The sequence below is a fragment of the Bison bison genome, unplaced genomic scaffold (assembly GCF_000754665.1).
Source record: "Bison bison bison isolate TAMUID 2011002044 unplaced genomic scaffold, Bison_UMD1.0 scf7180017864077, whole genome shotgun sequence".
NCBI classification, from domain to species: Eukaryota; Metazoa; Chordata; class Mammalia; order Artiodactyla; family Bovidae; genus Bison; species Bison bison.
The window spans coordinates 1,856,128-1,869,384 of NW_011494649.1; the positions used below are offsets into that span (position 1 = coordinate 1,856,128).

Consider the following 13,257-nt stretch of genomic DNA (forward strand, 5'->3'; position numbering starts at 1 on the left):
TTCATACTAAGATAAGATGAAGAATTTGGAGGGCCAAAGAGTGACATCAGTAAAGATCACAAATGCTCTTTGTCCTTGGAAGCCGGAAACTCAAAAGCCAGAGAATAAATCCTAAGTTTAAAGGAAGTAATCAAAGTCGTGTTTCTAATTGCAGTTATGCTAGTGTCTTGCATTTCTAGGAATGGCTTGGTCATTGTAGCTGATTACCTACAATACTGTAAAAAACAGTTGGATTAATTCACATATTGTCTGTGTTTGGAAGCACTAATATTGTAGGATGAGGACAGATCTATAATCTTGGCAACTGATCAACCGTGTTCAATTTTGGGTTCAAAAATCTAAAACCTAGAAATTGTAAAAGATAACTTATTGAAGCATAAGGCCTCGTAAAGACAGTATAGCAATTGAGAGAATAACTTTGAAACATATATATTACCATATGTAAAAGAAATAGTTGGTGGGAAGTTGCTCAATCCAGAGAGCTCAACCCAGTGCTCTGTGACAACCTAGAGGTGTGGGATAGAGGGGGTGGAAGGGAGGTTCAAGAGGGAGGGGATATATGTATGCTTAAGGCTGATTCACATTGTCGCAAGACAGAAACTAACACAACACTGTAAAGCAATTATCTTCCAATTAAAAATAGAATACAAAAAATACAATGTAGCACAGAAAAGTTAAAAAGAAACAGAAGCAAGGAAAAAGGTAGGTGACCTAAAGGGAAATTAAAGTAGGAGCAAAGAAAAGCACTTGAATACAGATACAAAGGCAATACAAAATTATTAAAGATTAGGTGATTTTGTTTCTTAGTCATTACTGTTTCTACCCATATTCTTCCAATTTGGCTATAACCACATTGTATTTCCAAGTATTATTTTGTCCAGTGACTAAAATTAGAAATTTGGGTGCAATTATGAGAACAAGATGTTATCTTTCCCTATGTCATTGCAAAATGCCATAGTCTGGCTAAAGGATATATATATTGTTGATCAATTTTTAACTTTATCTAGCTGGAACTTTTCCTTCAAAGACATTGATGAAGGTAGAAATTTGAAACAAGATGAGTAGTGCTTTTAAATACAGGCAAGAAAAAAAAATCTGATTTAATGCATGGGTATGATCTGAATCAGTTTGAGTCAGAAAGTTTGTGCTTTTATTAGATAACATATTGGGATATACATTCTAGGATCTTCTCTGTACTTTGAAAATGAGAACCACAGATTGATGGGGTGCTGAAGTGGATGAGTTACCACCATATATTCTCTTTCTCTATATAAAGAAATATAAAGGTTTCATTACAAGTTTCTTATTTCTAAGAGAAGTATCACATAAAATTCACACCATGTGTTGTGAGCTAGTGAAAGTGATAAATAGAAACAGTAGTACAAGAAAGAGTCAAACTACCATTGACCCCACTTCAAATCCTTTCCATTTGCCTTCTCTTCTGCCATTATTCTCAGATAGGTAAATATCACCAAAGCCAAGCCAGCAGTCAGCCTCCTCAGCATCCTTCTTGAACTCTTCTCCATCTCTGCCCTATCATCCCACCTGTATCCCTCCCTGCTGATCCTATGATTTTCTTCAGAAGCTTTCAAGAGATCTTGATCACAGAAATCTGAGTTCTCTAGATTTAATGCCTTTTATAGCCTAAAGTATTCCATTCCAATCTGTTTTTCTCTGAAAAGTCTCTGCTGCAGCCAGACTAGTTTTCACTGTTGCCAGAATATGCTTCTAGCATTTCCACCTTTTGTGTCCAAAATGGCTCTCCCTTTCATCTCTGCCCATTGGAGTCTCACCCAGACTTTACGGCCCTCTTCAAGATCAGTAGGCTCCCTCAAGTCATCTTGGATGATCTTAGCCCCCTGGGGACTTTTCCTCTTCTAGAGTCCTGGAGTATATGATATAATTCTGCTAATATTAATCATATTGTAATCTGGAAGCTGGGTATCTCTTTAAGTGGACATATATTTCACCTTGCAAACCAACTTCCCACCTCAACCAAGTCTCACCAACTTCCCACCTCAACCACCTCTGTTCTTGGTGGCACTTCTATGAATTCCTTACGAAAAGGATCATAATATCTGTCATTTCATTCTTCAGACTTGCTTCATTATTCACTATCCACATATTTTTCATTTTATTCATTTTTTTAAAAGTCTGTACATATTCTGGTTCATTACCTCTTTGTACACTGATGCTTGTACCAAATTAGATCCTATCAGATTATGTGGCATTTTCATGTTTTAAAAATCAAAAGAGAATAGACCTACTGCCAAATGTATATGAAATTACATAATGATATGATTTAAGAAATATTCAGAACATAAAACTATAATGCTTAAGTCTGTATTTTCCTTGTGAAAGGAAAGTTACTATGAGTTTTGTCAAGACCAAACCATACATTTCTTTGTTAATCTTTGCACGTCCAAATATGTCAGATATCTAGGGGGAAAATAATTGAACAATAAAAATGTTCCTAAGTCATTTTAATTTAGCCAACTTTTGTCAAGTTAGTTTTTATCTATGTGTATTTGACTTTTGAGTCAATGTCAGGAAAGTTTTCTGGTAAGAATTTTGCAATTAGAGTAGGTTCTAAAAAAATATAAAACTCTTCATAGAAGTCTCTTATGTGTACTTTTCATTTTAATTCAGCATGCTAATTTGCTATAATTACTTAGTGAACTTGAAGAACATAAGAGTTATATGGATGCCAAGACTTAAAATTTGAGAGGTAAAACTGTTGGTATTTATTCATTTATCTCCACTCTATTTTGCATGAAGATATACTATGAAATAAAATTGTACTATTAAATTTTGCTAGAACACAAATATTTCATTTTCTAACAATTAGCACAGGTTTTTGCTTTCTTAATTTTATACTCATCTGATAACTTTGCAAACAGAAAAAAATCTTAAGTTGGAAAGATAATTAAATGATGGAAATAACTTGAAAAGAAATATTCTTTAAATTCATCTGAAATTTAAATTAGTGTTGTTGTTGGTCAGTTGCTCAGTCATGTCCAACTCTGCAACCCTATGGACTGTAGCTCACCAGGCTTCCCCGTCCTTCACCATCTCCCAGAGTTTGCTCAAACTCATGTCCATTGAGTTGGTGATATCATCCAACCATCTCAACCTCTGTTGTCCCCTTCTCCTTCTGCCTTATATCTTTCCCAGTCTCAGGGTCTTTTCCAATGAGTTGGCTCTTCGCATCAGGTAGCCAAAGTATTGGAGCTTCAGTTGACAACAAATTAGTGTATTTGTTATCATTTTTCCCCTAGACCATAATACTTTTCATCCGATCATGGACAAAGTTGCAAGGTAACTCTGAAAAATAAAGAAGCAGAACTAAAAGACAAATGAAAGTAAACATACCATGTTAAAGTTAATAGACGAAATGAGCCTATTTGAAAAGGAAAAGAGAAATGGATAATTGGACACTTTGCTTAATGTTTAATTTCTTGCATCAACATAAGATTTTCTCAAAGAACAATGTTTAGTCCTTTTTTTTTTCCCCAGAAATAGGAAATTGACACAACTGTTGCAATCTAGCATCTAGCATTCCTTTTGATTGGTTACTGGAGAGCCCATCGGTGTTATAAATATTAAAGAGGCAAAGAACTCTTAATTCTGGACTGATTTTTTAATCTGTTTTCTCACTTAATGTTCAGAATGTTGTCTGCTTTATACATTTTCATAACAGAATGAATTATTTGCCAACACATTTTAACTCTTCTCCTGATATATGGAAAGTCAAGTAGATTTTTTTGAAAGGGAGAAAATGTCTATTTAGAGATTCTCTAAAAACTCCAAATAATGTTTTGCTTACTCAGCACACTACCTTTGAAATGGTAGCAGAGTCTGAAGGGGCTTATGTTTTCCAGCCTCACATCACCTTGAGTAACCTGGTGCTGTTGCGAGTGTCTGTTATGCTAATATAACATTTCCTCTGAATAAAATCAACGATTCCAAAGAAAATAACTCTTCTGCTATTTAATACTTTCTACACTTTCTGATTGTAATAATTCATTAAACAGTCTGATTCCATTATTATGGTGTTACTTTAATTTGACTTCAGTTCATAAACCTCTAGAAAAATTAACATTTCAGATTTATCAGTCAACCAAGCTGTAGAATCTTGATACAGAAAGATACCGGTCAAGGTAAAGCTTTCAGTAAGTGACTGTTTTGTTGTATAAAAGCCAAAATTCTAAAAGCAAACAGAAATTGGTGTAACTGGTGTTTAATCCAAGTGTACAACAGTAAACTGATTTAGCTTCTCTATTTTTTTAAGAGCTGACGCAAGTTGAACAGAGGGAGGTGTTGGGGTGAGGGGTTGGTGGTGATTGGCTTGCCTAGATCACTCCCACTGGTCTTTAAATCATTGTCTAGGTCCCCAAAATTTCACGTAAGTCAACTCTGCAACAGGGGTCTGCTATGCCAAACAATTTTGGAAAGACTGCACAGGACTGGATAAATAATTAAGGTAAAGCTGATTTTACATGAAAACTTACAGTGTTGAAATAATGCTTCATTTCTTCTTTTTATGGTATTGATTATTTATTGCTTTTCTTATAAAAAATCGATTCAATATACTGTCAAATATTGAAATTATTTACCCAGATCCTGGGAGGAGGCTCTGGAATGAAAAGCTGACACAGTTTGTCTTAGGGAAAAGTATAACCTTTGAGATGTACACGCTTAGTGTTATTAAAGACTTTCTTTATCTTAAAAACAAAAACACCCACCAAAACTTAGTTTGCTCAAAGAAGGAACATCATACCACTATAGCAGATGTGAAAGGCTAAGTGTTTGGGTGGCTTCATTTTCAAAAGAAAAAAAAAAATGTTGTGTCTTAGCTTGTGTTTTTAGGTAACCATTTTAGTGAAGGAGTATTTTTACAGCAAATTTACTGGAAGAAACTGACAGATTAGTAGAATATAAGCAAAGCTTTTAGATATAGAAAGGCTGGAATCATATCTAAAAATTAGATCTGTACTCCTCAAATGTATTTATCAGACAGTGGGAGAATCCTCAATGTATTTTGAGCTTTTTATAGAGCATATGGTGATTATTTTAATTAAATGTCTAGGTGATAATGAAACTGTTTCATAACTCAGTGAAAAAATATTTTAAATGATGATATACATCATATTCATGGACAATTCATTGACTAAGTTTTATTCTTGACAAACTAAAAAAATTTAGGTATGTTTCCTAGAAAAGATAGCCATTTGTTTTACAAGACAAGATCTGCCATTTTTTCAGATTTATATTTAGATAGTGTTTTGGGATTTTCTGGGAAGTCTTTCTACTTCTAAGAATTATATCAGTAACATTTAAGTGCTGAGAAATGTAGTTTTGAGAGCTCAACTCTTGACTTTTCTTAAACTATGTTATACAGTGTGCTTTAAGGGTTATGGAAGCTATTATTTTTAATATATGAGTTAACTTTTAAAAAGTTAAATAGTTTATTTCAGAAGGAAATAAGTACCTCTGCAGGTGGTCTAGTATCTATTATATAGAATATAGACATTTAGAATTTAGTATATCCATAATTTATGACAGATTATTAAATATTGCACATTAACATGGATAGCATAAGGAGTTCACTGTGTAATATTAAATATGCTACATATTGAGGTGCACTTCTGGAAACAAACTACTGTTTGGGAAAATAGGAACTAAAATTTATGCAGGAATTTAAGCTATTTCTTAATATTTAAGATGACTAGAGAATCTATGTCTTTTTCTAAGAGCAGAGCTAGAAAATTTTTAAGTAAAATAATGTATATGGATTTTATGAATAGTCCTTTATACTTCATCAAAAGGCTGCTTTAATTCTTATATTAGCAAACATGTAATATTCTTAGCAAAGGGACAAGACTTCAACATACGGTAAATTCTTTTAACTTTACAGTTCTCCCTTGATATTATTTCTAAGCTATGTCTAAGTAGAGGAAGGGAATGAAAATGCTAAAATATTAGTACCAGCAATACGAAGTTGTCAAGCGAATGTGTGCATGCTTAGTCACTCAGTCATGTCTGACTCTTTGAGACTCCAATGACTATAGCCCAGCAGGCTCCTCTGTCCATGGCATTCTCCAAGCAAGCATACTGGAGTGGATAGCCATTGTCTTCTCCAGTGGATCTTCCTGACCCAGGGATCAAACCTGGTCTCCTGCTTTGCAGGGAGATTCTTTACCATCTGAGCCACCAGTGAAGCCCAAGTCAAGTGAATACAGTTTTGCTATTATTGGCAGTTTCTTTTGTAAGATGTACTTCAGACTGACAGTGAACACTTTTATGAAAGCTGATTTCTATGAGAAATCATGCCATAGACTAATGAGTCATCTGAGTATCAACATGTGATTATGACATTGTTGGGGAAATTGTTTAAGAGAATTTTACATAAAGGTAATATTAGATTCATTTCATTGTCAAATCTATATTCATTTATCCAAAATATATTTTGGATGTGGATGTAAATCAGCTCCTTTGATGCAAGATAATTTGGCTTTTAGAAGTTGTGATTGGTGGTGGTTTAGTCACTAAGTCATGTCCAACTCTTGTGACCCCATAAACTGAAACCTGCCAGGCTCCTCTGTCCATGGGATTTTCTAGGAAAGAATACTGGAGTGAGTTGCTGTAAGATCAGCAACTTCCTGCTCATCCAACCGAAGGGTAAAATCTGCTACCTGAACCTAGATTTCAGAGTAGATTCATCAGAACTGGACTGGCATGAAAAGCAAATAGCAATGGTGGGAAATTTAGCTCCTTTTGTGCTTTCATTTATCAGGTAAAATAAATGTTTATAAATAATACTACAAAGAAATGTTATATATAATGTTTAATAACTAAAAAATATAAGGAATCAGCTATTTAGGACATTCAGATAATGTAATAAGTATGATGAAACAAAGACTTCTAAATGGTGAGAGTGTTCCAAATACTTTTGTTTCAAATTTTGATTTTTCACCTTAATGAATGAGTAAAGTAAAATGGCAATGCAGAAGATCACTGGACTCAAATATCCAGTCTGTTTCGGCAAAATCTCTATTGCAGAGAAACCTAACTTCATTAGCGAGAAAGGCTAGACTATAGAAAGTTCTGTCAAATCAAATCTGGTTTTTAACAGTCTTATGGACTCTGTGGGAGAGGGAGAGGGTGGGAAGATTTGGGAGAATGGCATTGAAACATGTAAAATATCATGTAAGAAATGAGTTGCCAGTTCAGGTCCTATGCACGATACTGGATGCTTGGGGCTAGTGCACTGGGACTACCCAGAGGGATGGTATGGGGAGGGAGGAGGGAGGAGGGTTCAGGATGGGGAACACATGTATACCTGTGGTGGATTCATTTTGATATTTGGCAAAACTAATACAATTATGTAAAGTTTAAAAATAAAATAAAATTAAAAAAAAAAAAGAATTTTGAACATTCTTTGTACAGCAAAGCTGCTCTTCTTCTTGGGAACCGGAAGGGAACATTTCTATTTCACTTTGAAATGTTAACCTATAAAGCTATAATAAGAATTGTACTTGCATTTATAAAGGAGGTCATATAAAATTGCCTTGGTCTTCGAAGAATATGTCACCAGGTACTGTGCTAGATAATGGAAAATATGTGTAGTCTACAAACCTGACCTTGTCCCACCTTCATGAATTTTTTTTGCCTAGCAGAGGAGACAGTTATTAATATTTATCAAATAGTCATACAACTAAAAATGTAAGTTCAAAGTGTGATGAGTTTGTAAGAAAGAGGAGACCATGTTCCATGGGAGAATCTAATTTAGACATGGGGCCCCTCTGACTGTGTGGCATTTAAAGATTTTTAGTTTCTTTTAGTTAACTGTGGGAGACACTTTGTTAAGAATGTGGGGAAGGGAATTCCAGGCAGAGGGAACAGCAGGTCAAAAAGGTCTCGAGGTGGCAATGAAGAAATGAAAGAAGTCCAGTGAATCTAGTGAGTAAGGGGGGCATGTGATTCAATGCAGGACTCAAGAGCTCTGTCTGGGTTAAGCTATGTAGAGCCTTATATAGCATGTTAGGAAATTTGACTTTATTCTGAAAGGTAATGAGAAAAATAATTTTGGGTTCTTCAACATGTAGTCATTTGGATTAACATAATTGTCATGGAGAGAAAAGTAAATTAATTTTAAATAAATGTTGCAAGAAAGATTGATATGGTGATAGATTGAACATGGAAGAGGGGGTACAGTATAGAGAAGGGGAAGTACCTATAATGATAACCAAATTCCTCTTTTTCTTTTAATATTTATTTTATTTATTTGGCTTCACTTGGTCTTAGTTGCGACACACAGGATTGCAGCATGTGGGATTCAGTTCCCTGACCAGGGATTGAACCCAGGCCCCCCTGCACTGGGAGCACAGAGTCTTGGCCACTGGACCACCTGGGAAGTTCAGCCAGATCCCTCCTATTGTTACTGAAAGGTGTATGGGATCCGGCTGCTTGACCCCCCAAAAGCCAATACATAGGCAGGTTGGTGGAAAGGAAAGTTTGCTTTATTTCAGATGCTGGCAACTGGGATGGAATGGGGGAGGGCCGACATCTGTCCAAAGGCCAACTCCCTGCCCCCGCCCCCACCATCCCTGAAGAGCAGGGGATTAGAGCTTTTATAGACAGAGGGAGCTATGTGCAAAACCAGCACAGTCAGCTCTGACAGTCATCTTCAAATTGATCCTTGGTGGTCTGGTCAGTCTTATCTTGGTTGTTGTAGGTATAGTTAATCTTCAGTTCCAGGGTCCATTTGTTCCCATTTTTTTTTGGCCAGTTCTCAGAATTGTGGCCGTTCGTGTCTTGGGTACAGTCTAGTCATTATTTAGTTAATTCTTCAACCTGGTGTTTGAGTATCTGTAAGACAGCTCACAGGATATGGCTCAGAATATTATCTATAGCCCTTGAGAAAGAACTGAAGGTCCTTGACTATGCTTAATGGCTACATTATTATTATTATTATTTGGTCTCCTTTGACTGTTTTCCTTTGTTTCTGCATTTCTCACTTCTCTGATTAAACTTATTCTTTAACTAAGGTTTTCCACAGGCAGAAGGCAGGCAGAGGACAAGGGGAGGAGGGCAAGGACTATCGGGTCCTGCTCTGTTTCACTGTGAGCACTTCTTATGAAGTGCCATGTACTGAGATAGGGAGCAGCAGAAGAATCTATGGCTATGAAAACTAATATATTATATATTATATTATGAAAAGGGCTCCCCTGGTGGTTCAGACAGTAAAGAAGCTGCCTGCAATGCAGGAGACCCAGGTTTGATCCCTGGGTCAGGAAGATCCCCTGCAGAAGGGAATAGCAACTCACTCCAGTATTCTTGCCTGGAGTTTTCCATGAACAGAGGAGCCTGCCAGGCTGCAGTCCACGAGGTCGTGAAGAGTCAGACATGACTGAGCGACTGAGCACACACACGTATTATGTTATTATATTTTTCAGTCACAGCATTGTTCTTTTCTAGTCTCTCCAGGGAGTGATTCAATGATTAGTTTAATAAGTATTTATTCAGAGAAAAAAGTAAAGATTATAATATAAGAGCTTGTTCAAAAATCTATTTTCTCTACTAAACAGAATTCATCAGGTATAGGGATTCTGTCTTATTCGTGCTTTATCTTTCATAGTTTCTGGCTTATAGTTCATTCTCAGTATTTGTTGAATAAATAAATAAATACCATCTTTATACACTTCCATGTTGATTAATCATGTGTTAAGGTTTAGCAATTATGCTGTAGTCTAAATGCTTCAAAGGACCTACTTTGTGCAGCAGGCAAATGACTCAGTGTATCTAGTTTCTTGTAATGTTCTAATTCTTTTAAAATTGTGCTTTTAGCTGTTGTTCCCTTAAAATAGATCAGTAATAGAATCTTCAGAGCTAAAGATATGAGCTGTGAAACTGTGTTCCAACTTTGGTGAGAAGATGTCCCTTGACCAGGACCAAAATTAGGATTAGGGGCCATTCTTTATGCAATCTGTCTTATCAGGCAAATGGCCTGAGGTGGTAGAGAACTCAGGGAGACCCAGAAACTGAAAGGAGGCCAGAATACCTAGAACAGTGAGGTGGGAAGAGTGTGGAAGGAGTGAAATCAGGAGTAGAGGGACAATGTGGAACTTTGTGGGCATGTGGAGAATTTTATATATTATCCTAAGAGTAAAGGGAAGACAATACAGGATTTTATGCAAATAAACAACATGATCTAAGTTTTGTTTTTAAAAGATCAATATGACTATTTGTAGAAAATGGATGAGGAGAGGGAGGGTAGGCAAGAAAGGATGAAGGTATCAATTATGATTGTTGCAATTGACAAACGGAGAAGGCAATGGCACCCCACTCCAGTACTCTTGCCTGGAAAATCCCGTGGACGGAGGAGCCTGGTAGGCTGCAGTCCATGGGGTCGCTAAGAGTCAGATACGACTGAGCTACTTCACTTTGACTTTTCACTTTCATGCATTAGAGAAGGAAATGGCAACCCACTCCAGTGTTCTTGCCTGGAGAATCCCAGGGATGGGGGACCCTGGTGGGCTGCTGTCTGTGGGGTCGCACAGAGTCCAACATGACTAAAGCGACTTAGCAGCAGCAGCAGCAGCAGCAGCAGCAGCAATTGACAATGTAAGAAAGTTTGGACAAAACCAATGGTGGAAGCAATAGAAGGAAGTGGACTAATTTGAGAAATACTTTAATTGTTGCAAAATCAACTAGACTTTAGAAAGGAGTAAATGTTAAGGATAAAAAATTAGAAGACTGATATTTCTGATGTGAAGATCTGGATAAATGGTGACAACATTCTTTGCACTGGAAATACTGGAAGAAGGAGGAACTGTCACAAGTTAGATTTTAGGCACGTTGAATTTGAACTGCCTTTGAGATACACAAATATATATACATTAGGGCACTGGAGATATGCAACTGGAGGTCAGAAGGAAGGCCTGGGCCAGAACTGTGATTTAGAGAGTCCATGGTGTATGAAGTCTTGGGAGTAGATTGAAACACGGGGAGTTTAGGACCTATCCTTGAGGAATTCAAGCAAAGAAACTTCAAATGAAATGATCCTTCTTAAAGGAACAAAATCACAAGAGATCTGTAAAATAATAAAACTCAACATTCAAAAAACTAAGATCATTGCATCCAGTCCCAACAGTTAATGGCAAGTAGATGAGGAATTAATGGAAACAGTGAAAGACTTTATTTGGCGGGGCTCCAAAATCCCTGTAGATGGTGACTGCAGCCATGAAATTAAAAGAAGTTTGTTCCTTGGAAGAAAAGTTATGACCAACCTAGACAGCATATTAAAAAGCAGAGACATTACTTTGCCAACAAAGGTTTGTCTAGTCAAAGCTATGGTTTTTCCAGTAGTCATGTATGGATGTGAGAGTTGAACTATACAGAAAGCTGAGTGCTGAAGAATTGATGTTTTTGAACTGTGGTGTTGGAGAAGACTCTTGAGAATCTCTTGGACTGCAAGGAGATCAAGCCAGTTAATCCTAAAGGAAATCAGTCCTGAATATTCATTGGAAGGACTGATGCTGAAACTGAAACTCCAACACTTTGGCCACCTGATGCGAAGAACTGACTCATTTGAAAAGACCCTAATGCTGGGAAAGATTGAAGGCAGGAGGAGAAGGGGATGACAGAGGATGAGATGGTTGGATGGCATCACCGACTTGATGGACATGAGTTTGAGAAAGCCCTGGGAGTTGGTGATGGACGGGGAAGCCCGGAGTGATGTAGTACATGGGGTTGCAGAGAGTCAGACATGACTGAGTGACTGAACTGAACTGATCAGCAACAAATGGAAGTTTTAAGAATTCCTACAAGCCAGGAAGCAGATAGGGGTGGAAAACCTGTGAAAGAGAAAAGGAACCAGAGTAAACCAGGTAATTGGGCTTTTTCCAGAGGCAGTCCAGTAGGAGTTCCAAGTTAAGTCTATATACACAAAGAGGAGGCACGATTCACGAGCAACCAATGACCAAGTGTTCACCAAGGAACTTTGATTTGGACTCTTCATCTGTTTGGGTTGCCTCTTTTGGTCAAAAAATAAGGCTGCAATCTAGTCTGTAAAGAGAGCCTAAGAATGGACTTTATAATAAATATTAAGACCTCCACAGCAGGCAAAGAGAGATAACAAGCACAAATGGAAGCTCCACCAAGAGGAATATACATCATTGTGTTTTGCTCCCTGAGGAACCTTGTCTACAGCACCAGCTATGTCTGGGAGTGGAGTCCTGGAGTTGCTCTGCAGACAGACTGACTGCATAGACGCCACTTACCCAGACCTGTTGTTTGCTGTTTGGTCACTAAGTCATGTCCAACTCTTGCAACCCTGTGGAATGCAGCTTGCCAGGCTCCTCTGTCCAAGAGATTTCCCAGGCATCCCCTTCTTCAGGGGATCTTCTTCACTCAGAGATCAAATCTGCAACTCCTGCATTTGCAGGCAGATTCTTACAGGAGACCTACAAGGGAACAATCCGTCAGTGGAATGAGCCTGTAAGATTTCAGAGAAACCCCAAGTACTAGCTTTCTAAGTTAACCAACATACTCTTCACTCATAAATATGAACAGACAACCTAGGATCATTAAGAATTTCAGGAAAGCCAGGCAAATGGAAGAGAAGAGCCAAGATGAACAAACAGAATAACTCCAGGAAAAAATACATAATTTAGGGAACAACAAGAGCTTTTGGAAACTTGAAATCAATAGTCTTAGAAAGATTTGTGTAAATACTGCATCTATAAAACGAACAAAAGAGATGGTATGGAAAAAGAAGAGAATAAACAAATGATCAGAAATTAAAAACATGATTGTGAAAAATAATTAGCTGGCAGGTTGAAAAAGAAAACGGGTACAGCTTAAAAGTAAACAATGGTTTTCTACTCTACCCCCAATACTTTCTTCTGGTACCAAAAGTATGAGTTTTTCCCATACCAGTCAATTCTCCCACACCAGCAGGGAGTCCTGCAAGTTAGTCAGTTCTGGCACTGTTTCCTGGAATTAGCATCAGATCCCACATATTAAGGGCTCAGTCCTACAAGACTGCCTCCACTTCAGATGCAATGGCAAGTTCAGACCTCCTGTACTTGTGACCAGTCAGCTATAAATCAGATTTAATCATTTTCTAGAATCACTCACAGAACTCAGGAAGACAGTTTGCTTACTAGATTATTGGTTTATTAGAAAAGGATATAATCAGGGACTGCCAGATGGCAGAGATGCACAGGACAAAGTATGAGGAAAGGGACTCAG

The 13,257-nt window shown here is 37.2% G+C and overlaps 1 protein-coding gene across 1 annotated transcript in view; it reads left to right on the forward strand.

Moving 5' to 3' along the window:
• The first annotated feature begins 4,389 nt into the window (after positions 1–4,389).
• Positions 4,390–13,257, forward strand: part of SLC38A4 (solute carrier family 38, member 4) — a 50,704-nt gene continuing 41,836 nt past the window's right edge. Inside the window, exon 1 of the mRNA XM_010837529.1 lies at positions 4,390–4,483. The gene's annotated coding sequence lies outside the window, so the exon portion shown is untranslated. The remainder of the gene's footprint in view (positions 4,484–13,257) is intronic.